At 30.1% G+C, this 27,042-nt stretch overlaps 1 protein-coding gene across 5 annotated transcripts in view; it reads left to right on the forward strand.

Annotated features, from left to right (window-relative positions):
* LOC149902189 (uncharacterized) overlaps positions 1-27,042 on the forward strand; it is an 86,519-nt gene that overhangs the window by 2,239 nt on the left and 57,238 nt on the right. For 3 of the 5 annotated variants that reach the window (XM_090110411.1, XM_090110415.1, XM_090110412.1), the window contains exon 2: positions 19,737-19,771. The exons of the other annotated variants lie outside the window; for them this stretch is intronic. The gene's annotated coding sequence lies outside the window, so the exon portion shown is untranslated. The remainder of the gene's footprint in view (positions 1-19,736; positions 19,772-27,042) is intronic. 5 annotated transcript variants of the gene reach the window in all.

Raw genomic sequence — 27,042 nt, forward strand, 5'->3', positions numbered from 1 at the left:
TAATTATTCTCATAAATATTCACAAGTTACTAGGCGTAAAGGCTAACAATGAAGGTAACAATTTTTTGTAATTATGCATATTTGCAATCACCGTCAAAATATAACGATTTGCTAAACAAAGCTTGTAACAATTAATATCACTTATGTAAATATTTTTTCACGGATCAAAAAACTGACCTTCAGAGTTTTTAAATATAGGTATAGTGACGTATGATCATAGATTTTTTAATAATAGTCTGTAAGTTCTGTTACATACAATTGGGTTTAAATATAATATTCGCACCTTATGCAATCTATTTAATAATAATTACAAGTCAATAACTGCGTTAAAAACAACCGACTTCAAACTTGCACTTGCAACATTTACAAATACAGACAAAAATGTTCATAAAATAAAAACTACTGGGCCTATCCGAATAAAATTTTTATGGGACCAATTCGACACCATCCCGCATCGAACAAAAAAAGAATCACGTAAATCGGTTCAGAAACCACGGAGTAATCGGTGTACATACATAAAAAAAAAAAAAAAAAAACATACCGGCCGAATTGATAACCTCCTCCTTTTTTTTGAAGTCGGTTAAAAATAGTACTTTGTTTAATTAAAAAATATAATGTGGCTACTGCCAGTTTTGCGCGAACTGCGAAACTGCCAATATTTCAAATTTCAATTACAAATATTCATTAAAACTAAAAAGGCAATAATCATTGAACTTTTAACGTTTCAATACATTTTATAGCAAATTCCAGATTACATAAGAGCAAATAAATCATGAATGCCAGTGACAAATGTTCTCACACTTCTATAATTGCATCGGCATTGCAAACTTGCACTGTTAATAAATCGGTACTTAATTAAACAAAACCGTATCATTTCAGTTTATTTATATCTCCTTTTTATACCTTTTAGAATAATAAATTATTATACTTATACGTACATACTTATCGAATGATACGATATTACTATGTTGAAACAAATTACTGGTCAATATTTTTCTTTTTAATTGAATTGACCCAAAAACAATTGAATTATATTAATTTTAAAATTTTAACAGTTGGGTAATATTACCTACTTGAACGAAATACATTTATAAAGGTAGGTATTTACACAAAATTCACGTGCTTTGAAACCGATTGCAAATTTTTGTTTAGGCCTTTGATGTGAATAGTAATTATTATTAAAATCAAACAGAATATTATAGTATTTTAAATTAGACCACAGTGAATTATTCAAGCATGGCCTAGACTTAATTGACATATTGCATAACTAACGTTTCAAATTATTTCCACAGAGTATCTATCCGTCGATATAATTACGAAGGGAATTAAACAACACATTTTCGGACCTATCACCTATAAAGGCCATAATATGTTCATAATATTAGATATTAATATAAATACATACATTAAATATTTTATCCTGGTATATATTTTGTAAACAAACAACATTTTGAATCATCTCTGCTTACATCATACTTATCACAAAAAATATAATGCTACATCATTGATAAATAGGTATTCTCCCTTTAAATCAAGTTCTCTTAAGATACAACAAATAAAACGAGTTCGTTTAACCACAAAAAATCGATCTGAATGTGGCCAAATAATATAATATTAGATGCAAAGAACCGATTATTCAAAATACATTGCTTATATTTAATTTTACACTTTGTACCTTTTATATACTTATACTGCTATATTTGAGAAAAACTTCAACATTTTTGATGAATATAATTTTGTATATTTCTTTCAGATTAACTATTTATTTTCCCTATGAGCATATTAAGTGACAACAAGGCTACAAAATACATACACAGTGACAATTAAACCTGAGAAAGATAAACATTATTCAATAAATACACTTTGTCCAGTCTGAGCAAATATTGAGCATCATAATTTTAAATACGTTTAGCGATCGAATCACCTATGACCTAGCATAACAACTTAAAAATTATAAATCTATATAAAGTCTTTGATAATAATTATTGAAATCGTTATTTTACGCTGTTTTTAAAACCAACATCTACAATCAGGTATTTACATGTACTATAAAGAAGCCATATATTAAAATACACTCTTTGATAATCGGAACTGTTATTTGCAGATATTTCTTTATCCACTAAAGCATTCTCAAAGCAGTTAAAGATTCGCTTGTGAAAGTCGCCGTGTAAGTTATTCTGCGCACGTTATGCGACCATATCTATAGATGGCAAGCAGGGGACACACGTAGCGGTTTCTGACGTAACCATCTACATTGTGTCACTGACTTACATACTATACGAAAAGTATTAAATCCCGAATAAAATATCGATAATTTCCATGAAAGTTTACTTCTTCTGGCTCTATAATCGTAAATTAATGACTAGAAATCATTAGCAGCCATAGTTGTACATAAGTTTAACCACTATATGCATATTACCTATGGTTTCGGAGAAATGCATTCAAGACCTGTAGGTATCTACAGAAAACTGAAATGTTCATGTTAAATCACAGTACATAGGTTACCTGTTACATATACATGAAGCGAATTCCTTTTTGATGGTGATAAAATAATGATAATTAATTCCTAGGAAAAAACAAGTAGATATGTTATTTACACGGTATTTGGATAATTAAACTTCTAAGTTTTAATACTCATCATACCCATTAAATTCAAATACCCAATAAAAATTCATAATTAAAAATTTTAGAAGATAGCGGCATGTGTTAAAATATATATTGAATTCTCATGTCTTCATAAAATTAATTGCAGTATGTGAATTATGCCATTTTTAATATTTATTATTTTACAATACAAAAAACTAATAATACAAATAATTGGAAGAGAATCTAAGTTAATCAAATCTACATGTCACGACTTCTATAGTCATTCAATTTACTACAGTCTATAAATCGTTCGTTATTTTGAAGCATTTATATGCAAATAAATAATACCAATTTCTAAAAAAACTTCATTAGGTATAACATAGCAAATCAAAGATCTTCCTAGAATTTTTAATAAAGTATTATGAGTAGGTATCACACACTAACATGGCTCGAAATAACAACACGTTAAATTATAAAGTGTTCACAAATGTTTACGAAGAATTTTACCGAGATAAAGATTTATTACGCGAGATGAGTTTAGGATTGTATACATATACGGGATGGCATCTTCTTTCACGTTACGGTTAAATTGAGAGCTTTAGAAAATGTTTTAAAGGATTCCTTGAAAAGTAACTGAACCGAAAAATACTATCAGCAAAGAGATACATTCCGAGAAGATGCAATCTGATAGCGATTACGGGAAGTTTTTGAGCACATTATACATTGTGAAGAAGTCGTGGTCAATGTACTTGGGTTCAGTGATCCTCCCGTGTTTCTTGTGTCCTGAATACCAAGTCAGGTACAGCGGGTTTAAACTCGAAATATATCTTCGATTGAACTGTCAACACCTTTATTTATTTAATGGTAGTATTTTAATTCTCCTCTGCATAATTTCTTCTCTAAAAGAAATAATTATAGTAAAACACGGTTGATCATAAGCCAAAACAAAGACTTATTGAATTAAACTATCATTACATGATATGTTCACAGTTTTTATTTTCTTCTTCTTTGTATAACTTAACCTTTGTTTTTCAAACGTCCCATATTAATCCAATAAAATGTGAGCGGCTACAAATTAGAAATATGAATAAACATAAAGCCTCCGTATCTTGCCTACATGGTAAACTGGCATTCCATAAATTCCATATTTATGCTAAAGAAGCAAAGGCAGAACTTTCGAGAACATTAAAAGTCATTTAGCGCAAACAGGTATATGAAATTTCGTTGTACTAAGAGAGTTATATCATTCCTGCACTTGTAAGGCAAAGGCTAAAGTTTATACGGAGAAGAAACAACTTGAAGTCGGTCAAGTCGACGGATGTTCCTTCATTGCTCTTGACATTAAACGCAGTTTAACTACTGTTATATAAGGTAACGTGATATGCTTCGGTGACAGCACATAAATGACAAGAATGAATAATTAAGTACTATATTTTACTAGCGATATGGATAAGAGCTCCCGATTTAGTGCGAGGAACAAATATGGACAAGCTTACTATTTATGTACGTAAACCAGAAGCAGTTAAATGATATTTTTTTAAAACCTATTGCAACCTTTGCTTTATACTTTCATAAAGACAACTCAGATCAGGTTGAAAACAATATCTCATTTGCCTTTAAATTAAAAAAATCGTTTAAATAAATAATCTAAATCTAATAGGTATGTTTGATAAAGAGAATGTTAAATTATCATAACTTGAAAAGTATTTTAACGCAACGTAACATTTCGCAACATCCGATTATGAAAAGTTACTTCCGAAAGATAACAAAATCGTATTTAATACACTAGTTAATTACATTTATTTTATTTAAATAATAATTTTTCAAAATATAAAAATCATATTCCAGATCATATAAACGTGATACTTAAATTCATTTAGCAACTACGCATTATTTTATTAAGAGAGAAGTTTTAATAAAAACAATTTTATCACAATCGTGATATGTCTATGCATAATGGCTTTGTTTTTAGATTTTGTTAATTATTTAATCCGATTTTTATATTTTTGATATAATATTTTTGATTGCACATGAGGAAATCCTTTAGCATATTGAAATGACTGTGATATTATTGATAATTATATCAAAATCTGAAAATGTTTATAAAAAATTAGTTCTATTCAAAATATGGATATTTATTTATAGTAAGAAAGTTATGCTTTTAATAATTAAACATTAATTTATTCAAGAGTTTATATTTAAACAGTTCGATAGTTCGGTATTTTCGTACAATATGATAAAAATTAATTTATATTTTATTAATATATTTAAATAATACTTTCTACAGTGACGTCAGCATCAACGGCATCAACCTACTGTTAATTAATTTACAATTGTAATTTATATACGAAATTATATGTACCTTATAAATATTCTAAATAGGCATCTATATAAAATGATTTACGTTTTTAAAACCATCAAAATATGGACTCAAAACAAAGTAATTAAAATTTTCATTAACTCCATAAATAATATTTATTAAATATTTAACAACCTATTTTCTGTTTGTAAAACCCTCATCATTTTATGCACAATATTTTACGGTCAATAACAATTTTTTATCAGCGGTCTCACGTAGGTACTAAGTTATATGATATTTTCTAGATAAATGTCATTTACATTACACCTTTACGAATGTAATATTGAACTAGTTTTTCCAGTTCATATTACTCAAAAGTTACTTTAACATTACGCACAAAGACATTTTGTCTGTGCCCAAACAAGATAAGATGAGAATGGCCATTATTCATCCCGTCCTTTCCATTCCCTCTTTTATATTCTCATGTTTCGTAGTAATATTTAACTGTAGTTTGTATGTTATAGCTCAAACGTTTCTTATATAGCAGAACAGGTTTATATCGTTAAAAAAGTTTTTACATAACTTACGTTTCTGGTATTACGATAATAACAACCCCTTGTAATAGATTTACATTTAGATAAATTTCAAACAAACGCTTCTACAAACTGGTTTTCTACAGAAGGATTTATTTTGCACAGAATCTATGTCAAGATCAAGGAGGCTTTGAACACGTTTGTTACTCAGTCTATGTTTATTTACGGATGCCAAACACCGCTGACCTACAAAATTGATAATACGTAAAGAATTGAAAAAGAAAGTAATGAATTTGAAGACGGCGTCCAAAGTTTTAACGTATTAATAATGGATGCGAAACGCTTACACAACTTCACAGACGTACGAAAAACAAACTTTAAAACCAACGAGAATAGTAAATATTTATTCTATAAATTTTACGGCTCTATGAACAAAGTCATTCTAGAGCAAAACCAAACAGACGTTCCTAGCTTATTTTACTCTCATATTCAAATGCAATATGGGACATCACTCATTTTAAAATATACTGAAATTTTAATAGTCTTACATAATAATAACACTAAATAATATTAAATAGTTAAGAAGTTATTAAATAGGCAGGTCATGACATTTGACCATAATTTGTATTCAGCCAGTGTTATCCGTTCCGAAATATACAATAATGGAGTTCCTATAAAACTTCGATTTTAAATAATTCTATTAACTCGGTGTGCAGATACGCATACTAATTTCATTCAAAGACGCGCACCCAAATCTAATCTAACTTTTAAAAACACGAGTCGTAATATCGTCCTGAATTAGGGTAAGGTCCGCATTGTTTTAACTTGGCTAATACGAGAATAAGTTGCCTTTACAAAGTTCGGACGCGATACGGAGCTGATACAAAATAATGCACTTCCAGCAGTCGATACAGTAAGTTTGCGACTTAATCTTAGTTGAGATTACTTGGGTCTTGTAGTCGGTCCATTTTGCAGATCCATTCTATTACTTAGGTAGTTTGCCCGGCTGCTCGCATGCAGTTTTATTTTTAACTCCCTGAAGCAGAAGATGAGTTCAAAGTAGCACTATAACTTTCGAACAATAAGAACGGCTAATTTAATTCTTTAATACTGAGAAAATTCTTCCGCGTTTTATTGCGCGTTGCAGCGTTTAGTTTTACGGCTATGTGCTGTTGAAAATTTAATTTTTCCTCTTTAATTTTTATTATGATTATAATAGTGTTATCTCAGCCGGTTTATAGCGAAGCATTTTTCTAATAAAATACATTGTGAAACAATAGTTAATTAAGCGTGCCCATAAAATGTAACCTTTGATTACGAAACATATTTTTTAAAGCATAAAGTTCCGGATTACGTCAGTTATTCGATTATACTTTTGATAACTCTGAAGATACAAAGTGAGCAATTTTATCTCGCATTGATTGTGAGCGGTCGAACACCTGAGCAATCAAATTTACTAATCTTTATAATTGTACTCCAATGAAAGCTTTCGAGCTCTTTGTTGTACCATATTTGGAGAATGGGCATTTTACTATGGAAGTTGGGCCTGAACACTTGAGTTGGACCAATACACATGAGATATTGATTTTATAATAGATCATAACACATACATAACGGGAAAATATATATATAAAAAAATAATCAACCGGGTTTTGTACAGTCACATCAAGTTTTATTACTTTGTGTATAATATTTTTTGCAATTAATAACTGTTGCAAGACAATGACAATATCTTTATGTTACTCCTATTCACTTTCACTTACAAATACGTACTAATCTGAAGCCTTCTAATAACCAAAATACACTAATATTATGTTTTGTCACAGGTACCTATACCGTGTTTATTATAATTCAACGTAGTTAGACGTTTTTTTATGGTTAAACTCAGACACTCCAGTGACATTTAGGTTTATATTTACTTCACTCGAATTAAAAACACCGTTATTGTGCGCAAAATAAATTAAACTTTTTGCCTTGACTGTACAAGAACCCGGTCGATTTATTTTTTTATTTTATTTTTTTCGTTAGGTATGTGTAATGATCTATCACAAAAACAATATTTCGTGTGTATTGGTCTTAGCCCAAGTTTCAGGCCCAATTTGCCCATTCTCCTTTATTGTGAATCTAATCTCAAAATGTTCATAACGCTGCTTGGCAAATAATAGTATACATATACGTACGTATACAGAATAGATGCAGATATAGAGCAAAGACTAGTTGGGTCGCCAATAAATACGTTTGCAACAAGAAATATTGAACTGGTTTCAAAGTAGTCCAACATCTTAGGCCTTCTCTATTAACTCAATGAAATATTCAAATGCTAGGATACAACGTTAGGAACAAAATTGGTATATATAGAGGAATATTCCACTTATAATTGAATTTGAACAAACCTTTCAAATAAATAACATAATAACATTAACAACTAAATTAAAATGTACTTCAGTGAATTTTGTAATTAATGGGGTTCTCATCAATATTGCTGTTAAAGATATTGATATTAATGGTCATAATGATCTTATAAGGATGTTATTATGGGTCTATTTAAATTGAACAGATGATTGATTTTGATAAATAATTATGTTTATGATAAGCAGCTATTAAGAATTTGATCGTCTTTGAATAATGCACGTGGTTAACGAGACATGAATATATTATAAGAGCATCTATGATTAATGGTAATCGTTAATGAAATTGCATGTAAAAATCTATTATTAATATAGATGTTACTCATATTATATTTAATTAAATAGCCTGTATTGTTTAGAACAATATTAATAGATATTCGGGCATGCATATCAATAGATTAAAAACAATAATAACAGAATGCAGACGCTTACACATACAATTAAGCAGCTTGTAACAATATATTTCTTACGGCCAGCTACGATTGAGATGCGTCGAGTGAAATGTGCAATATAGCAAAAAGTTGTGAGTTATGTGTCGGTGTGGCGAGTTCCGGACGTCGACTTTCGATTTTCGAATGAAAGCGACGCGTTTTGTTTTGTGCTCTCAATTCATTATTACGTGAGCTTGTGTAACCATTGAGAGTGCGCTATGATTTTTTTCAAATGATCTTTGTTTTACTCGATTTAATAGGTAAAACAAGGCATCGCATGTTGCATATTAATGTTCAGCTCATTTTCTTTTACATGGCTTGCGTGATGTCGCGTGTTTTTATAAGGTATTTATGAATGTATAAATATCGGTCTATTTTTACGGAGTTAATTATTTTATATTTATTGCAAATTATGACCCATTTTAAATGAAAATAATAATATTATAGAGCATAATATATTTAAAGGAGAATATGTAAAGAAACTTTTCAAAATGATCACATCCTCACATCACTCATTGTATAATATATTTCGCATATAAATTATAAACTTATTTATAAGATCTGCCGTCCATTAAACAGACATTACATTCCATATATAATAATCCCATATTACAACTTAATACTTAATGATGGCGTACACATATAAATACAATGTAGGTAATAATAATATGTTAGCAAATATAATTGTATACGTATATGTTATAATTAATTCGATTAGCATTAATAGATATTATGTAACCATCAATTTTGAAGTGTTATTAATTTAATATTGTTTTCATACGATAAATAAAAAAGTTTTGTTTCTCGTAAAGATACAATAATGTTTTATTTGTTGGGTTTATTTTTTGAAGTGAAAACTTCTTTAGCGGCGTTGGGTATAAAATCTTAAACTCGCGTCAGGACACGTGACCTGATCGAAAAAGCGTAAGACGGATGGATATCAAACATGCTCAACGTTAATAATCAAGTTTTCACTTCTGCCGGCACTCCCGGAGTGCAACCCGTCTTTTTTATGTTATTTTATGTAGTAGAAAAATTAAACTTAGGTATAATTATAAGATGATGATAATGGAATTGGAATAGCTCTGTAAGTCCTCATTATAATCTCTAATTGCGGCATCTTTATTTCTAGCGAAAGATTACACAATGTTTTAAATATCATATTAATATCTTTTTTGAAGTGAAACTTCTTTAGGCGCGTTGAGAATTAAATTTCAAGGTCACGTCATGGCAATACCGTCACGTCATGGAATAAGGCGACGTTTTGGTATTTGAATCTTGCTAAAGAAAGCCACTTCTGACGTGTGTGCTCGGCGCACAGGCTCTTTTTTATACTTTAAAACATTTAATCGGAAGTCTAATTCTTTAAAGATCAGATTACAATCAACGAATAGACGACTACGACTGCGTTCATGCAATACTGCTAACTGGTTCTAGTCGTTCGTAATGCACTTGTTTGCATACCTTTATGTACATTTGAATATTAATAGTTATAATGTATCCTTACAGGTTACACTTTCGATTGAGCATTGTTTTCGAGTAATCGTTATGAATGGGTTATTAAAAGTAATAGGTCTTTTGTAATCCAGGTATATTCTTATTCTATTATAATCTTTAAATTGTGTAAGTTATTGGTGATCAAGGAATAAATTCCTAAGACAGTAAACTGTCTATTCCTTTATACAGATTTGATTTCCGTCTAAAATAAAAAATATTACTCAACACAACTGCTCACTATAAATAAATTCTGTATTGTGAGGCAAAGAAGTAACGGAGGCCAAACAGCAGTTTTTGTTAATAACAGTTCAACTAAAATTGAAAGTATTTTAATCCGTGAACCGAAAAAATCTATGAATCAACTTCACTTTTTATTGTATTGTTGAATGTTTACAAATACAAAATTATAAGTTATAAATAGAAACACAAACTTGACACTAAACATAAAAGATTGTATAAAAATAAAAGCATGCTTTAATATGTATTATGATTATTATTTTTGTTAAAAAATCAAATACAATAAAATATTAATTTAATAACCAACGGTAACATTATATTAATTATAAATAATAGTTATCCAGGATTAATAAAAGCTGCCGCAAAATATAAACGTATAGAAGATGTACCGTAAATATATAGATGTTTAGATATATAGTTAAAAGCTGAACTGTGTATACTTAGATGTTTGAATAATAAATCATTCAACTCGCCTGTTGTATATTCTACTACTTAGAACATACACAAACTTTTAGCAAAACTTTGCATTGGAAAACCCAATGGTTCTCCGCCAATTATTGGAATTAGTTAAACTTCGTGATTCGCTAGTTAAATAATAGTGAAGTTTGTTTGAATCTTGGTTGACTGAACCACAGCACCATACATGGATAGCTAAATATATTATGATTAAAACTGACAACTTAATATTTTTAGGGCCGATTTTTCAATGCTTGGATAAAACTTATCCGTCCAATAAAGTATTACACGATAATATTAAAATGTCACGTAAACTTTCAAATACGGGCAATTAGAATACGTTTTAAAAATGGTAGTTTTATACATTATTCGACGAATAAGTTTTATCCAAGCATTGAAAAATCGGCCCTTAATATGTATAGGCAAAAATTAAAATCACCTAATAAAAAGATTGATTCTCAAAATTGTAAATACTTAACGAGCATTTAAACCTATTAACCATTGGTATTATAGTAACAGATTAAAAAATCTATCCACGACGTTTTTCTATCTCAATTTCTAAAAATTATTATGGACTATAAATAACTTACCTAGATAATTTCTTTGTCAGTAATTGAAACTGTTCGCCTCAGGTCTCAGATTCGATTAACTTTAGATGCGATCAAAGAAACTGAGCATTTATGTACAGTAAATAGTACCCTTGAATGTTTTCGTGAATTTATGTAACCATGTTTTGAAAATGATACACGTTGAAATAGATAAATGCTTCATTCGTTCATTTAATTACAGGATAAACACAGTACAACATGTGACCAGACAATACGTATTTATCACACCATTCACGGCCATTAAAAGCCAATAAACGCATTTTACGTCTGGGCTTCCCCATCTAATAGTTACTAAGGCTAGCGAAGAATGGGTATTGTACGTAGCCAGGCGTAATCAAGCGACACTAAAGAGTTAAGTGCTCTAGACGCCCGACGTTCTCTTGGGGGCAAACATACAGTTAGCCCCTAACCGACTTGATTAAAACCAACTGGACCCCTTATGTGAACAAACTCCTTAACACCCTGCACTCATTCCTATCAAACTGGATATGTGGAAATTGAGTCATACACTTGATTTACTTGAATCAGCTTTATTAGCTCTTTAATAACTGTTGCTTGTTAATTGAATATTCATTGATTCAATGAGTAAGTTCGAACGTAGGTCGTGGAATATAATAGCTTTGAGACTTATGACTTCAAAAGTATAAGAAAAATACTAATGAATTATTGGATTAACTCGTCGGCTATAACGTTTTGTGAAATTCAATTATTTATTTAATTACTCTTCTATACAAAGTTGATTCATGCTTCATTACCATAAAATGCAATTTGTTGAATAATTCTGGGCAAATTCTGGTTCCAGCAATCAATATCCAGTCTGAATAAGTCGTACATTATGAATGTTAATTTCCATGCGCTCTATGCGTGCCTATGTAAATGCCTACTTAAAATACTGCGTGTAAAAGTGTACTTAATCATTAAAAATGAGAAACGTTCCGTTCTATTATGTATTTACGAGACGCGAGTAAAGTGTATGTATATTAAAAATAATGACTGCTCACATAGCGCTCCTTGACCCGAATAGTTATCCTTTGAACGGCATAGAGTACCGCATCTTGGTTTATGGCTTTAATGATTGGTGTCATTATCGTTACGTGTCCGGGCTCAAAGGCATTGCTAGTCGATTTTCCTTGGGGTTATACAATAATTGTTGCGGGCCGATTACTCAGTACTGATAAAATCACGGCAATGACACTTGCGTAACTGTCGCCTTGCGGGTTCGACTTGGTAGCGGCGAGCGAGGCGATGCTTCTCTTACATTTGTAAAGAGTTCAACGCACGCTTCGTAGCATACGCTACGAGCATCTCATCTCGGTGTTTCATACTGTTTAAATTATAATTAAATTACATAATTGTATATTAGGGTTGATAGAAATTTGTATAACGTAATCAAAGCGTATAAGCGTATCTATTGAATTTGATATAATTCATATTTTGCAGTTATTTTTCTAAGCAAATTTAAAATGTTTCGTGGAGTAAGTTAATTTAATAAATTAATTTTAAATAAAGCAAATTTAGTGTAAATTTTACTATTAATCAAGACAATAATTATTACTGAAAATTAAAATCATAAACATCGACAATAGAAATATATCTTCGGGTTCAACAAATTTCAAATGAAATCAATTTTCTCATCAAATCTGTAAGAAGAAAACAATCTTGCATAATAGATAATTATCTTTCATAGAAATATAATATCTTCTAACAATGTTGAACATTAAGATTAATCGCGTCATCGACGAGACATGAATACATCGAGATATTAATCTTAAGGCTCTCTCTTGACACAACAACTTGTCAACTTTCTTACACGGAACCTGATTGTATCTCACTTTAAACTTTTAATAGCTCCTCTGTCGTCATGGTGTAAAGACAAAAGAAGAAATTGAAATTCAATTCAATCAAACATACTATGTCAACATTGGCTTGAAATGTTATTCATTAGGTACTCAATTAAAATAAGGTGTAACGGCTGACAATAAATTTATTAATTAATAAAATCGTCACGCATATGACATAATTGCAATAAATTTGATCGTTAAATGAAAACAAATTGTTTATTTGTTTTTATTTTAAGCAACACTGTTAATTGAATATTGTAATATTAGCCCACGTTTTAATAATAATAAAATGCATTCATGACATAATCCTTCACACGTAACATCGCAATTAATAAGTAATATAATACAAAATCTATCTATGCGTGTATGACGCTATAACCTTGTGCTAGTATTTCAAAACTTACCAAGAGCAAGCGGCTGCAAAAACAACCTTAAAAGGCATCTAATAAAATGCCCTTATAGTGACAGCTACCGTGAGTTACTCTTAATTTTCCTTGACAAAACATTATGCATTAAACCTCATAATTAACTGAATGAGAAAAATGTAATATAATAGGATTAAAAAAACAAAATCGTGAGGTCACGTCATGTCACGCTTGCATTAGCTAACACCTCTATTTCAGTCGTGACAACGTTGTCTAGCTTCCTTATACCTTATGTGTATGACATCATAATATAATTTTTGTTCAATGAAAATCAGCAAGGTTAATTCTTCCTTTATAATGCGACAAAACTGCATATTAGTCATGGCTTAGTATTTTTATTTTCCGCAGAATACACAATTACGCATGGGAATAAATTTAAACGTGTGGACATTTTTATTTGTGTTTACCTCATTTATGTGTTTGTTTGCCGAGCTTCATTCTTATTTTACTACTGCAGTTTTATCGATATATTGGAATGGATATTGGTAGTATGATAAACATAAACAATGGATTTGTAAACAAAGAAAAAGGAGAGGAATATTCAATACACCATGGTCCTATTATATTTCTCAGTCGTGAACTAATCTATTTAATTTTATTGCCCCAATTTACCTCCATTTCCCATGAATCGTTTCAAAATAAACCGCTATTTAAACTGAGCTAAAGTATGTTAAAAGTTATGCGGAAACCCTTTGTCATAACGATTGTAACCGACAGATGGCCAGAGAAATAAATTCTGGAGTTTGGCCATTTGCACCGAGGTCCGGTCCGGTTCACCAGGTAATAACTTCAATCTGTACCACCCAAATGGTAAAACTTTAAACCGTCGTTAACTCAAACCCAAAAAAGAAAACAATTAATTATAAATTAAATGGTGATTTAAACGACATTGCTAACATGGTTTTATATGGTTCGGTAATAAAAAGGTGTTTATTTTTTTATTATTACGTTGTTGTAATATTAAATAAGGTCTCATTTGTTTTTATTGTATCGTTGTTTCATATAAAATTAACAAGTATATCATGTAAATGAACTTAATTGTATGTTGTATTTTACTACGTACTTACGTCTTACAATATTATAAATTTACTTCCCTATGTTTTGTATTTCTGTACATAACAATAAAGTAATAATTACAAGATAGACTAAATTAAAACAACGTTGGATCAGCATTAACTATCATTATGATAGTTAATCTTAGATGATTACGACAATGATATGAAAACATAATTCTTAGTGTAACACAACCACGCCTTACTAAGAAGCAGGAAGGGATTGTAAGGAAGTCAGTGAAAGATATGTGTGGTATCATATATCTTAGCTATGTATTTACCTTATATGCTCGAATTTCTCTAGGAAACTGGATTTCGTTGCAGCATAATTATAATAATGCTTATATTCTATTTACGAAAAATTTCAAAATAAGATGAATATTTTCATTTTCATTGTCGAATTTAATAATAATAATCAAATAAATTACAACAGAAATTTCAACGAGTGATTAAATATTTTCCTTTTCTTTCTTGTATAAAACATTTATTCATACTCTAGTAAGTAGTACGTACAAAATACGAAATATTGGGTTTAAGAGGTTGTATCGGGACATAAAGGGCTGATTATCTATTATAAAGGGCGCATTGTGATTGTCAGGTGAGGAGTACTCTATCTTGACTTATGGTAATCACCTTGACTGAATCCGAATAAAATTTAATTCCATCCCGGCTCTTCATTTAAAAGTTTCTGTTGAATAGACCTCACTGATTAATTTCCAAAACTCATTCTCAGTTTCGTTGAATGAAACAACTTTAATTAACACTAAACTTTCTTGTCCTGACTTTGTGAATTTCAAATCGACCCGATTAGAAAATAATTTCATTTCATCAAGATATGACGTCACCTGAAATTTGTTAACCTAAAATATAACTTTGTTAAGAGTATCCAGAAACTTCATTGAAAACAGTTAATTTATTTCAAAGTTGCCTAATCAATTTAAATTACTTAATCTAAAGACATCATCAAGAATCATTATTACGTTTTAATATGGCGGTCATAGTCAAATCTCTCTCTCATAGAAAAGGTCAAATGATAATGGAGATTCGTTATAAAAAAATATTATTAACGTAACTTGATGTAACAGTGTTGGAGATAAACAAAAACCATAATATATAACACTCTCTCTTAACCTTTAACCCGTCGCTTACATAACTATTACGAGAAACAGCACTTTTGTACTGAATAACATTATAATTTTATTTTTCTTCCGTTAACCTGACGTATTTATTCCTTAAGGTTATGAGACCCATACATTAAAGTTTTAATATTCATGTAACTTTCATAAAGCTAAATTATTGCTTTTGTAGTATGTATTACATTGTTTTAATTCAATTCAAAACGAGGCTTTTCTTTACGATCAACATTTGTAGCGAAGAAACAACAAACTCAGATAAATATGTCTTATTTTTATTTTATAATGTCTTACTTATGTTTACAAAATCAGTTGTGTTCAATTCTAAAATTCCGTTTGCAACAAGATAGAACGTCACAAACAATTTCAACAGTATTATATTTAACAGGGAGCGATGTGGCCTCGGGCATGAATCCCTAACCCTTCTTCCTACAAACCTATCTAGAACATTCGATGCCTCCAGGGCAAGGGAACAGTCGATATATATGCTTTCACGTTATTCAATAGATGCCATATTGTTGATAATAACTCTATTCATTTATTGTTCACAATAGACGTGATCTTACATTGCTTGTAAAGTTGTAGGTGGCTTAATGCTAATACATATATGTTATTATTTTTTTGCCTGCCATTTGTGTTATGATTTTCTCTTAAACTATTAATTATAAGTAATAAAAATCATTATTTTTAAACCGTACTGGTACTTGTAGCCACCTTGTTACACACAAATAAACATAGATTATTATTTAAACACTATTTTCCTTGCTTTCTTTTGCGTTTTAAAATCAATCACAGGAATTTTAGCAATAAACAACACAACAGGATATTCAAATCAGAAAAACTATTTCTCGCCCGCGAGCGCTTAAACTACCAATAGACAAATATTGACCAATATTGATGGATCACAAACAACGCACATTTTTTGTTTACCCAACTATTTGGTTACGTTTAGATATAAACACGAATATTGTCATGCTCAATGTTTTATTTCCTTATTCGATCCAAGAGCTTTTGTAATATTATTATAACGGTAGAGTTTGCTTGAGCTTATCTCAAGAACTACTAAAAAACAAACGAAAAAACAACAACAACTATTACTAAAAATTATTGAAGATTTTTTGAGGAAGAGGGCTTATAACAACACATAACAACCAATAGTAGGTAAACATCAATGGAAGATGTTGCAACAATAGCATAAAAGTAGCTTTTAAAGATAAATGTTGCGTAAATCGTCGTAGCTTATATTCCGTAGCCCTTCATCTAGCTTATTTCTAATTTACCTGTCTATAATACAAGAAAAGGTTCATATTAAATAGGTTTGTACCTAACAGTATACATAAGCAAGCTAGCTTATGTATACTCTAAAGGTTTGTACACTATACCGCAAAGTGATTAATAGCAATAAGCTCTAGTAAATCAAATTATGCATCAAACCATAAACTGAAAGTGGATTCCATTTGTGAACGATACGTTAATACAATTTGCGGTCATCGATGGTATTACTAAAAAATCGATTATATATACAACCAAAACCAGCGGATAATTGGAAACTGGAACGATATGTTGCGGTTACCGGTGTGAGCTGTGGCCTCATGATAATGCAACATTAGTATGGTGAAACACTACACTTAGGTCAAACTCTATTAGTTTTAGTTCAGTAGAGTACAGGCTCTAGGTGCGGCAAATTTTTGACATTTTGCGTAATGCGGAGCGAGTTGTGAGTGATCTAAGGGCAATATAATTTTGTTGCCACAGATAAACAATAGAATGGATAACTCAGTTAAATGCTAAACTGCTAGGAACTTTAACATGATTTTATAATTTTGTGTTAGAGTTATTAAATATTTGTCAACAAGTTAACAGGAAAATTAACTTTAAAGAATATATTTATCAAACTTTGATTATGATATATGATATTATAATATAATTAGCATTATTAAACCTTATGACAGTGTCAGACGTTTCATTATAGGACAGGAAAATTATATGCACTTAAATTCTAACCTATCGATGTATGATCATAGCTTGGAGGTGAGAATTTTTCAATATTATATTAAAATTATTTATCTGTACTTAAGTAAATTAACTTCATCTTAACCTATGTTTATATAAAGTAATAACTGTATATTATATAGTAGGTAAATAATAATATTTTGATGATTAAAAGAATTGACTAATGTGCAACGATAGTAACAAACATTTATCAATATAAAAGTAAAATATAAAAACAGCTTTTTAATAACCAATCTAGCGCTAATCTAATTTAAAAGTGGGTTACGTTTCATAATAATAAATCGGCGAAACCACAATTGTTATCACTGACAATTACTGTGGTCTATCTAGAACTTTGATACGCATCTGCAATAAGAAAGCAAACCGATATGCTGTATTAAAGACGAAGTATCGTTTATGAAATAAGTATTTGCCATACTAAGAATGTTTCCTTGTCATCTGGGTTGCCAGGCAGAGATCGCTGTCAGCGATAAGGCCGCCCTCTGTACATTGGTAAATAAATAAATAAATAATTCAGGACAATTTTCACTCACGGCACGATCTGATCCCATACTAAGCTTTCGCTTGTATTATGGAAACCAGATGGCTGATAAACATACATATATAATTTTAAATACATCTTATATATAAAATTCTCGTGTCACAATGTTAGTCTGCATACTCCTCCGAAACGGGTGGACCGATTCTCATGAAATTTTCTGTGCATATCGGGTAAGTCTGAGAATCGGCCAACATCTATTTTTCATAGTAAATATGTTATTAAGTTTTAAAATTGTTTCCTATATGGTGTACAATGAAAAATATTCATTCATAATTTGCTTGTGCCACTTTTTGCAATATACACGAGTAAAACTCATAATGACACTTCATAAAATGTCCGGCCTTTAAAAGCGTTTAATCTTTGACTACTTGCCCGAAGAGCGATCGAAGCCTTTTATCGCCGTTAGAAGTATTATAGAGTGGCTCATTCTATAATTACTTTATACATCGATAACGATATTGTTTTTTATCTTGCATCTTTTGAATTAACCATTTAGATTTAATATTATCCTACATGTAATAAAAATGTATATTTTTGAAACATATTAAATGCAGCTCAAACATAAAATCAATAACGCACACTGAATCGAATGAATAAAATCTTATAAATATTCAAATTTATTTCAACTTTCTTATTTTTTAACGTGATTTATGTTTATCTTAAAAAAGAGGATCTTTGTATTTTATTTTACATTTTCGATTTCAACACTAACAAAGAACTTTGCTATGAGTCAAGCGATGAAAATGTTAAACAAATCATTTATAAACAAAGCACGAATACTTCGAGTTAAAATTCACTTTATAGACTCAATGGATATTGAGAAACTAGATTTTTGTTTGATAACGATGACCAAAGACTTAAGCGAAGCATTGAGATATAAAAAACTCGAATCTTCTTCAAAATACAAATTACTTTCCTGTAATGAAGCTCTGCCCATGAAATTAGCAACCAAAAGCTGGTTGAATAAAAATAGTAACGTAACGTAAACGTTGTTCTTAGTTACGTGTTTATGCTGTTTGTGTTTTTTATTAAAAAAATATTAAGGTACTTACTGTAAGGAATAATTGTGTGATCAAATAATTTAGTAATTTCAAATTGCCTTATTTATTTTTTCACTTAAAAACTAATATAAGACGAATAACGAAACTAAATAATACATTATAGAGACTTTAATAATTTTTTAAATCAGATGACGAAAATTGTATTAAATTTTATTTTATAATTAATCACAATCTTACATCATTCAGCGATATGATGTAATAAAAAAATCCAACAAAAATGCATATTCAAAAAATATTAATTAAACAGTTTTTAATTATCAGTATGCATAAAAACAAGACTTTATAATATGAGAATTATGTTATTTTGATAACGACTTAACTTGATCCGTAACAAGGCGTTTGCGTGTCTGCCATGCAGATAATACTAAATTGCTGTAAACATGATTGCTTCTAGTGAAACACTTAGCTGATACCATGAAGGTTTTACGTTAAAAATTCTATATGAATAGAGTAATTTTAAGTGCATCTTTTCATTCATAATATCAATATTAGGTAAAAGTATTCTACGATATCAACTAATAATAAAATTTATTGTTTTTATTTTGCATTAAAATTTAAGAATTTTGTATACACTCATTTATGTATCGATTTTTACAATTACATTTTCTTTTACAGACTTCGCTCGAATACTTGAACGTGTGCTGTTAGTGGTGAGTAGTCTAATATTTCAATCAAAAAAATATTACAACATTCATCAAAATGTTCCTTTACTTAACTAAGATACTACACCTATAAAATTTATGTATACACGTATTTACATCTGTAAATTAGTAATATTTTAATTCATTCAACAAAACTTATGGAATACATCAACTTTCCTAATCAATTAGAACGGCATAGCCCCAACTAGTCTATATAGAACACACCGCAAATTTCGTATCTGTGGACGGGACGCAAAAGCATAGACTATAGAGTGTGGCTACATAAGTTCGCATGTCTTATTAAGCTGAGCGCCGACCACATCGGAAACTATCGACCCTCCAGCGCTGGTCTCCGTCGGAAATCAAACTAATCGATTTTCATTTCGTTGGCAGGAAATTAAATCCTTTGAGAGTCGTTTCCGATAACGGATTTCTGTTAAGCACGACACGTGTTCTAACATTTAAGCCATTGGTTTCGCTCAAATTTTTAATACTCACTCGATGCTTTATTAAATTTGCCGTGCTCATGTAAATCACGAATGAGGGCTTAAGAGAAATTGAATTCCATATTTATTCTGTCAATTTGAAATTTCGTCTAATCTCGTTGCATACGTGACTCTCATCAAATTTTCGCTTCATTGCCGAATTTGAAGCCGTTTAGACTGCTTGAAGCGGTACATAAAAGTACATACTTTATGCATATTTAAGTATTAAAAAGTTAAATGCTAAATGACATTTCTAAATATAAATTTTAAAATGTATAAAGACATAGATTAAAATTTTACAGTAATCTAAGAATATTCTTAATGTAAAATATATTCATGACTTTCATTATTTCGAAAATATTATGATAAGTTTAATAACCTCGATATTTTTAATGAATAGCCCGTGGGTAAGCAACCCTCTTACTTACACACGATGATTTAATAAAAAATAAGTACATTAAAACGCTTAAATATAACCTATCGGAGGAAATATTTCCCCTTTCATGTTGAAAGCGTTCATATTACGACAAATTTCCAAGAAATCTCAATTGACATAGATTATCGTATGTAATATGAAATTCTTTGAAAGGAAATTAAGGAAAGGTAATTGAATCAAGAAAAAGGTTAATAATATGTTAAAAATGTCATATTAATCTGAAATAAATGAATATGTAGAGCAAATGTTTAAAATGTACAACTTGATTTGCTTTATAAGATTCTATTAATTTTATATAGGTAATAAATACTCTATAATAATTAATCTCATTATCAAATAATAAAGCACCTTGCATTGTTGCACGTGTAAAAATTGTCACACTACTAAAAAACAATCCTGATTCCAGTTACAACACTAATCTTTCCATAAACAATGTTTAGAAACACGTGAACCGAGACATAAAAGTAACATTTCGATTTGTCCGCGCACAGAAGGCAGACGTCTCCCGGGAAATTAGCCGGACGCGAGTGACCACGTCTCGGTGACATCGGAATTTATATCAAATTCAATGCGTCGTCAGTTTTTGGGATTACGATATTTCTATCTTTATTAACTTCACGGCTGACAGAACAAGCGATCTGCTTTAAATTGGATCGCTGGCTTTATCTATCTCGATTTTTCATAGGATATACGAATTAGTATTCGCAAATATTTTTTGCAATATATACGAGTATTTGCACTATACACATATTTTTAGGTGTCTAAGTATAGAAAATAAGTTATGTATAATGTTTATAATGCTGCTATTAATATCAAGCCTTATATTTTTTTTAAGGCTTATGAAAGTGTATATCTGATTAATAATGTAATAATATTCAGCAGCGCGTGTTAGTTTCATATTTAGTAATTTAACATTATATTTAGCTAACCTTGGATTTATAACTTTATTACATTTTAACATGCAGCTACGAAATACTGGTAGCCATTTAAAGTTCTGTGAAATCGTAAATGTTAGGTTTGCCTTAAAACGGATCGTAAACTATGCCTAAAACTGTGTGGAAATACCAACATTAAGAAGAATACAATTTTGTCTAGAAACAAAAAAATTACTAAATGTTTGAAGATAAGATGAGATGGTCTTGATAACGAATACCAAAAGGCACATAAAGATATTTCTCAACTACTTTTCCGATATATTAAAACTTCTTTATGTTCAAATATACTGAACTGGGTCTATATTCGCAGAAAAGTAAAACATCGAGTCAAGTGCAGAATGTTTTAACATCCTAATTAATATCGACAAAATGGGAATAAGTTTAACATAAATATCCATTCATAATACAAATGTATAATATTTTAAAATATACACATTATACCAAATACGCATTGTTAAGTGTACGTTTACAATCATTACAAAACATTACGATTTAATTTAACAGTTTCATCGAGTAACAAGTTTATTGCACAGTTACAAAGATACGCAATGTTTTTACGATTAGAAATTTAAATACCGCCGCTTATTGTATCATAAATACTGGTTGAAAAGAAATGGTTTCTAAAGCATTACATCCAGTAAATGAAATGTGACGGTGGCGAGTTTGGCTCAGAACAACTTCAATCGTTTATCATTTTTATGGCCCGAAAATAGCATTACGAACAGTTGTGGCTTACAAAATATCATCAAAACTGGACGGAAGTGTTAATTGTTACCGTGAAAGTTTTAATCAAGTCCTTGAACTATCTTGGTTTCATTTAGTTTAGAATACAGATTCGAAAATAAAACTCAATGTACCAAGAATTATCTCTAGATCTAAAGTGTTCTACTTAAAATTTGATAGACTCTTCGCCACTTGTAATAATAATAACAATTAATTATTAGTTATTCAACAGATATTCATATAATTTAAAAAACTCAAGACAGAGATTTGTATTCTAAACATCCTGTTCCAAAATTAGCGGTTAGGAATTATAACCATAGTTTAACTCTCCATTCTCATGAAGTATCTCTCTCAACAAAAAACTATTTGTTAGAAGCCTAAAAATAATTTAAAGGTTTAAATAGTGTAAGAGCAAGTAAAAATAGATACAATAAGTGGTTGTCATGCAACAAGTAACGCGTTTAACACACCGCATAGTTTTATTAGTAAGTGGAGTGTGACCGAAGATCGCCTTGAAAAACATTCTACTAAACTATTTACAAGTTTCACGCGGATTGTTGCTTTAGTAATCTCCTCTATCGATAAACTTATGACGAAAACACTTCAAAATTTCGTCGCTATAAATCGACCGTGATCGTTTATTTATTTTTTTGTTCATTATGCTAATGAACAATGATTTAATCAAATAAAAATGTCTTAATTATGATTATGAATAAACAATGATTTAATCACATAAATATACCTTAATTACCTTATACAGTAATACCAACATCTTAATATCTGTACGGATTAAAATACCAGTAAAACCATAAGCAATTTGGCAATGCAAATGATGTCTTCGTACGACGCGTCGCGGCTTTCTCTCGTCGGTATTCGGGCTCACGTTAATATCATCAAAAGTAAAAGTGTCACTTACGAAACTAGCTGACATGCATCATTAATGTATGATATTATTACACAACATGCGTGAGCATTTGAGCGCAATCAGTAACAGAATACACGCGTTGAAAAGCCACAGGTTCCTTTACAAAATAATTGTTTGCTTTCTTCTTTAGAAGAAGCATATACCTAAACGTTAATGGATATCTTTTTACAAAGAATATTTAAAATATTGTATGATCTATCATTTTATGCTAAATACTACGACAATAGTAATTTGCTATAAATAATCCCACACTAATAAAAAAATAAGAACGGAACTTTGCAAAGCGAATTGCAGTGCATAAAAAGCAAATTAGCTTTAATAATCACTGCGCATTCAATCGTAACTATCTATTATATCTGTCGTTACTAAATACACCGCAATCATAACACTATATGTACTAATAACATTTCAAACTAATAATTAAGTTATTGTAAAATTAATGAAAAGCGCCTACGTAACCTTACAAGTAGAAAAGTGGACCTTCACGGTCGACAAAGCAGATATTAAAATCGGCATTTAGCTGCGATTAAAGCACTCAGGAAAAGGAAGTGGTGTTAGAAATAGCAGGTTCTGTTCAAGGCGTCAGATTATGCTCTTATTATGGTCATTAGATAGTACACTACAAATCATAAATCGCACGAGCTCACCTTTGAAAAGCATCGATTACCTTATAAAATAATTTTTTAATTATAATCCTATAATTAAAGGTGCAGAAGACCATGTACTTAAATAATTAGATGTAATAAATGTAATCTGTATCCTTTGTTGGAAATTCTAAATAAATAAATAAATAAATAAAAATAATTGTTAGTAATGCAAATAGTATGGAAAATGTATTATGATCGTTACGTACATGCTCTTTTTGTTGACGTGAAATCATAAATCAAAGCATAAATCGATTTATATCAGTCAATGAAATTAAAAAAAAAAACAACTTAAAGCGAATCTTTTGTTTGTTTCATATCTTTTTTTGCTCAAGCAAAAAAAATGTTTTATTTAATACAATAAGATCCAAATAAGTATTGTCTCGTACAATGATTATATTATGTACTGAGAGAAACCTTAGCAAATCGTCGATGAGGTCGCATCTTTAAAAGGAGCCAATGATGTCATGTACTAAGTTGAAAGGCTAGGTAATCATGTTTCCGAGCATAATACATACAAATGCAATAACTTTATTCGTTGTAATCAGCTACTAATATGTATTAATTCACCATAAGCCAAGCTCGACGCTAATTCACACTGTAATCATTTATAACGTGAATTTACAGTGACATGAAAAAATTACCCCAAAAATATAACCGGGCCATTTTCATATTTTATTTATAACGTACGCACTCATAAATCATATTTCGTTCAGAGTTCGTGTCATGAATTTAACGCATAAGATATTATTGACTTTCCTGAAAAAATCAAGCATGAATGCCTGATTTTGGACAATGGAAGGGCATTTTAATATTCACCTCGTTCGCTATTAAGAGCGCCTATTTGTAATATTATATTTTATTTTGAGAGTTCCGATTGGGTGTTCGGGTTGAAGTGAAATGCTTTCGCATCCTGAATGGATTCAGGATGAAAAGGAAATTGAAGAGTTGTTACGTACGCCGTCTTTCGAAATTTCATAATTCATGAATAGTCCAATTTATATTTACAAAGAGACTCTCTTCGACAATAACACCTACATCATTGAATACTAAAACGTTATTTCATTACAGTATGTACCTTTTAGTATACGTATAGAGCTATAAAGCTCGTTTATACGTTCATATAAAGTAATAACTGCAATAAACCTTTAGAAATTTCGAAATTTCATAGCAAGCAGAACGAGAGCGTAGTAAACAAAATACTGTCGGCTATTGTATATATTTTAAGTGTTCGTAATGATATCGAGGTTATAAGTATAATAATGGTAGTAATTTCGTTAATAAGTCATGGATGAATAAGTATCTCCTAGCCTGCTGCAATTTCTAGGCACTATAATATTGAAACACAATGGTCGGTCATAAAAATAGCCTAATTATAGGTGTTCTACAATGCTAACACTTTTTGCTAAATTACTGAATAGATTGTAAAAATATGTTCTCTATTTAAAAAGTCAATAGACTTTTATTCTAAATTGTATTTTGCAATTTGTGCAAGCTAATAAAATGATTTGTAAATAAACATGAAGTTAAATGAAACAATAGTCCTTTCCTAACAATGTGAACACGAAATCTATTTGTCCTCTTAGCAGCGTGCTTAAACCTAGCCGCTCTTTAATACAAGAGTTTGTCCCGTTTTGTACTAAGCGTCTCTGCAGTGGGCGAAATGTATGGGACGAGGATCCGACCACACTATACGCTTTTTTCTATGAGTTTAATTACTAGGTATTCAATTTTGTTGGAATAAAAAACCTATAATAAAAACAATTTAAACTATAATGTACTTAATAATAACAATTTTAATGAACCGTAAACAATTGAATTAGAAAAAACAGCTCCAATTAAATATCGAATGATTTAAGATACAGTTTTTTGCCATTCGTACGTATACAACTAATTAATCATGGCTGTTTTTAGTTAACACAAAAAGATTGATGTAAAACATGACTAACTTGTACAAAAAATATTCAACAATTTGTTCAAATCAATCAAATTATCGTCGAGGCAAATGTTAGACTGTGACAGTTTCATGTCGGAAGTATAACAACTCCCAATTATTATTATTACTCTGTTATAGACATTATGCGATACAAATTACAATATTTTTGATCTTTACTGAGCTTTTTCTTCGTGTTTGTAAATCGGTATATAATGTAATAAATTAATTTTCATTTATAAGTTATTCCATTCGTTATCAAACAAAGATATGAACTAATTAAGTTTATGCAAATGGTTTGCACTGACCACTTAATTCTAAATGATCACAATAATTCATTTTAAATAAAGGTGTTCTTGTACCATAATACATTGAGTTGTTAATATTTTACACTAATTAGTTTTTAGTATGTACATTGTACATACATATTTAATAACTTTAAACCTATGATGCTATGGTCTATTTCGGATATAATATTTTGAAATAATTATCAATGAATGAACTTCTATGCTACTTATTCCAATGTTATTAACTATAATAATAAATAGAACACAGATTCTTCTAAACTTTAATAAAAGCTTTTTAGTTTCAAATTAAAAACAAACCGGTGTGAACCATCGCTCAAAGATCTCCTACGTAGATAGGGAGTCCCGGGCACGAGATTGCCCGCCCGAGGAACAGGTCTCTTTATTAATGCACGCCGAAGACGTCCAAACCAGCTTTAAGTAAACTACCTTCACTCTTTGCCCACTACCCACGTCCTCTCATTTTCTCGACGTTAAACAAGAAACAGTTTATTGCTGTACGGAAATTGCGCTTGCATTCCCCGTTTCGAGTGCTAGATTATTTTCAAGTTGTTACGGAAAATTATACTGAAACTAAACTCAAGTTGGATTCAAATGATATTAAGACATTACTTCGAGCTGATTAAATCGGCCTTGCAATTAGTGTGAATTGTTTAGAAAATATCTTAGCTGGAAATCGTGATACGTTTCCAAAACTTGATATGCTATTCCGGTAACAACATTACGCTTTCGATTAAATAAATATCCATATTGGGCAAACATATCCTTATGTAACTACATCGTAGGAGTACAGTATACATTCCATCAATAGATTATGTTACAAAGAATATTATATAGTCGCTACAAGGAATTTGTCTTCAATTTGCCACATCGGAGGCTACCGTCAATAATAAT

The sequence above is a fragment of the Colias eurytheme genome, chromosome 15, assembly GCF_061535395.1.
Source record: "Colias eurytheme isolate Ceu_HAF_F1 chromosome 15, ilColEury1 Martin Lab GWU primary, whole genome shotgun sequence".
In the NCBI taxonomy this organism is placed as follows: domain Eukaryota; kingdom Metazoa; phylum Arthropoda; class Insecta; order Lepidoptera; family Pieridae; genus Colias; species Colias eurytheme.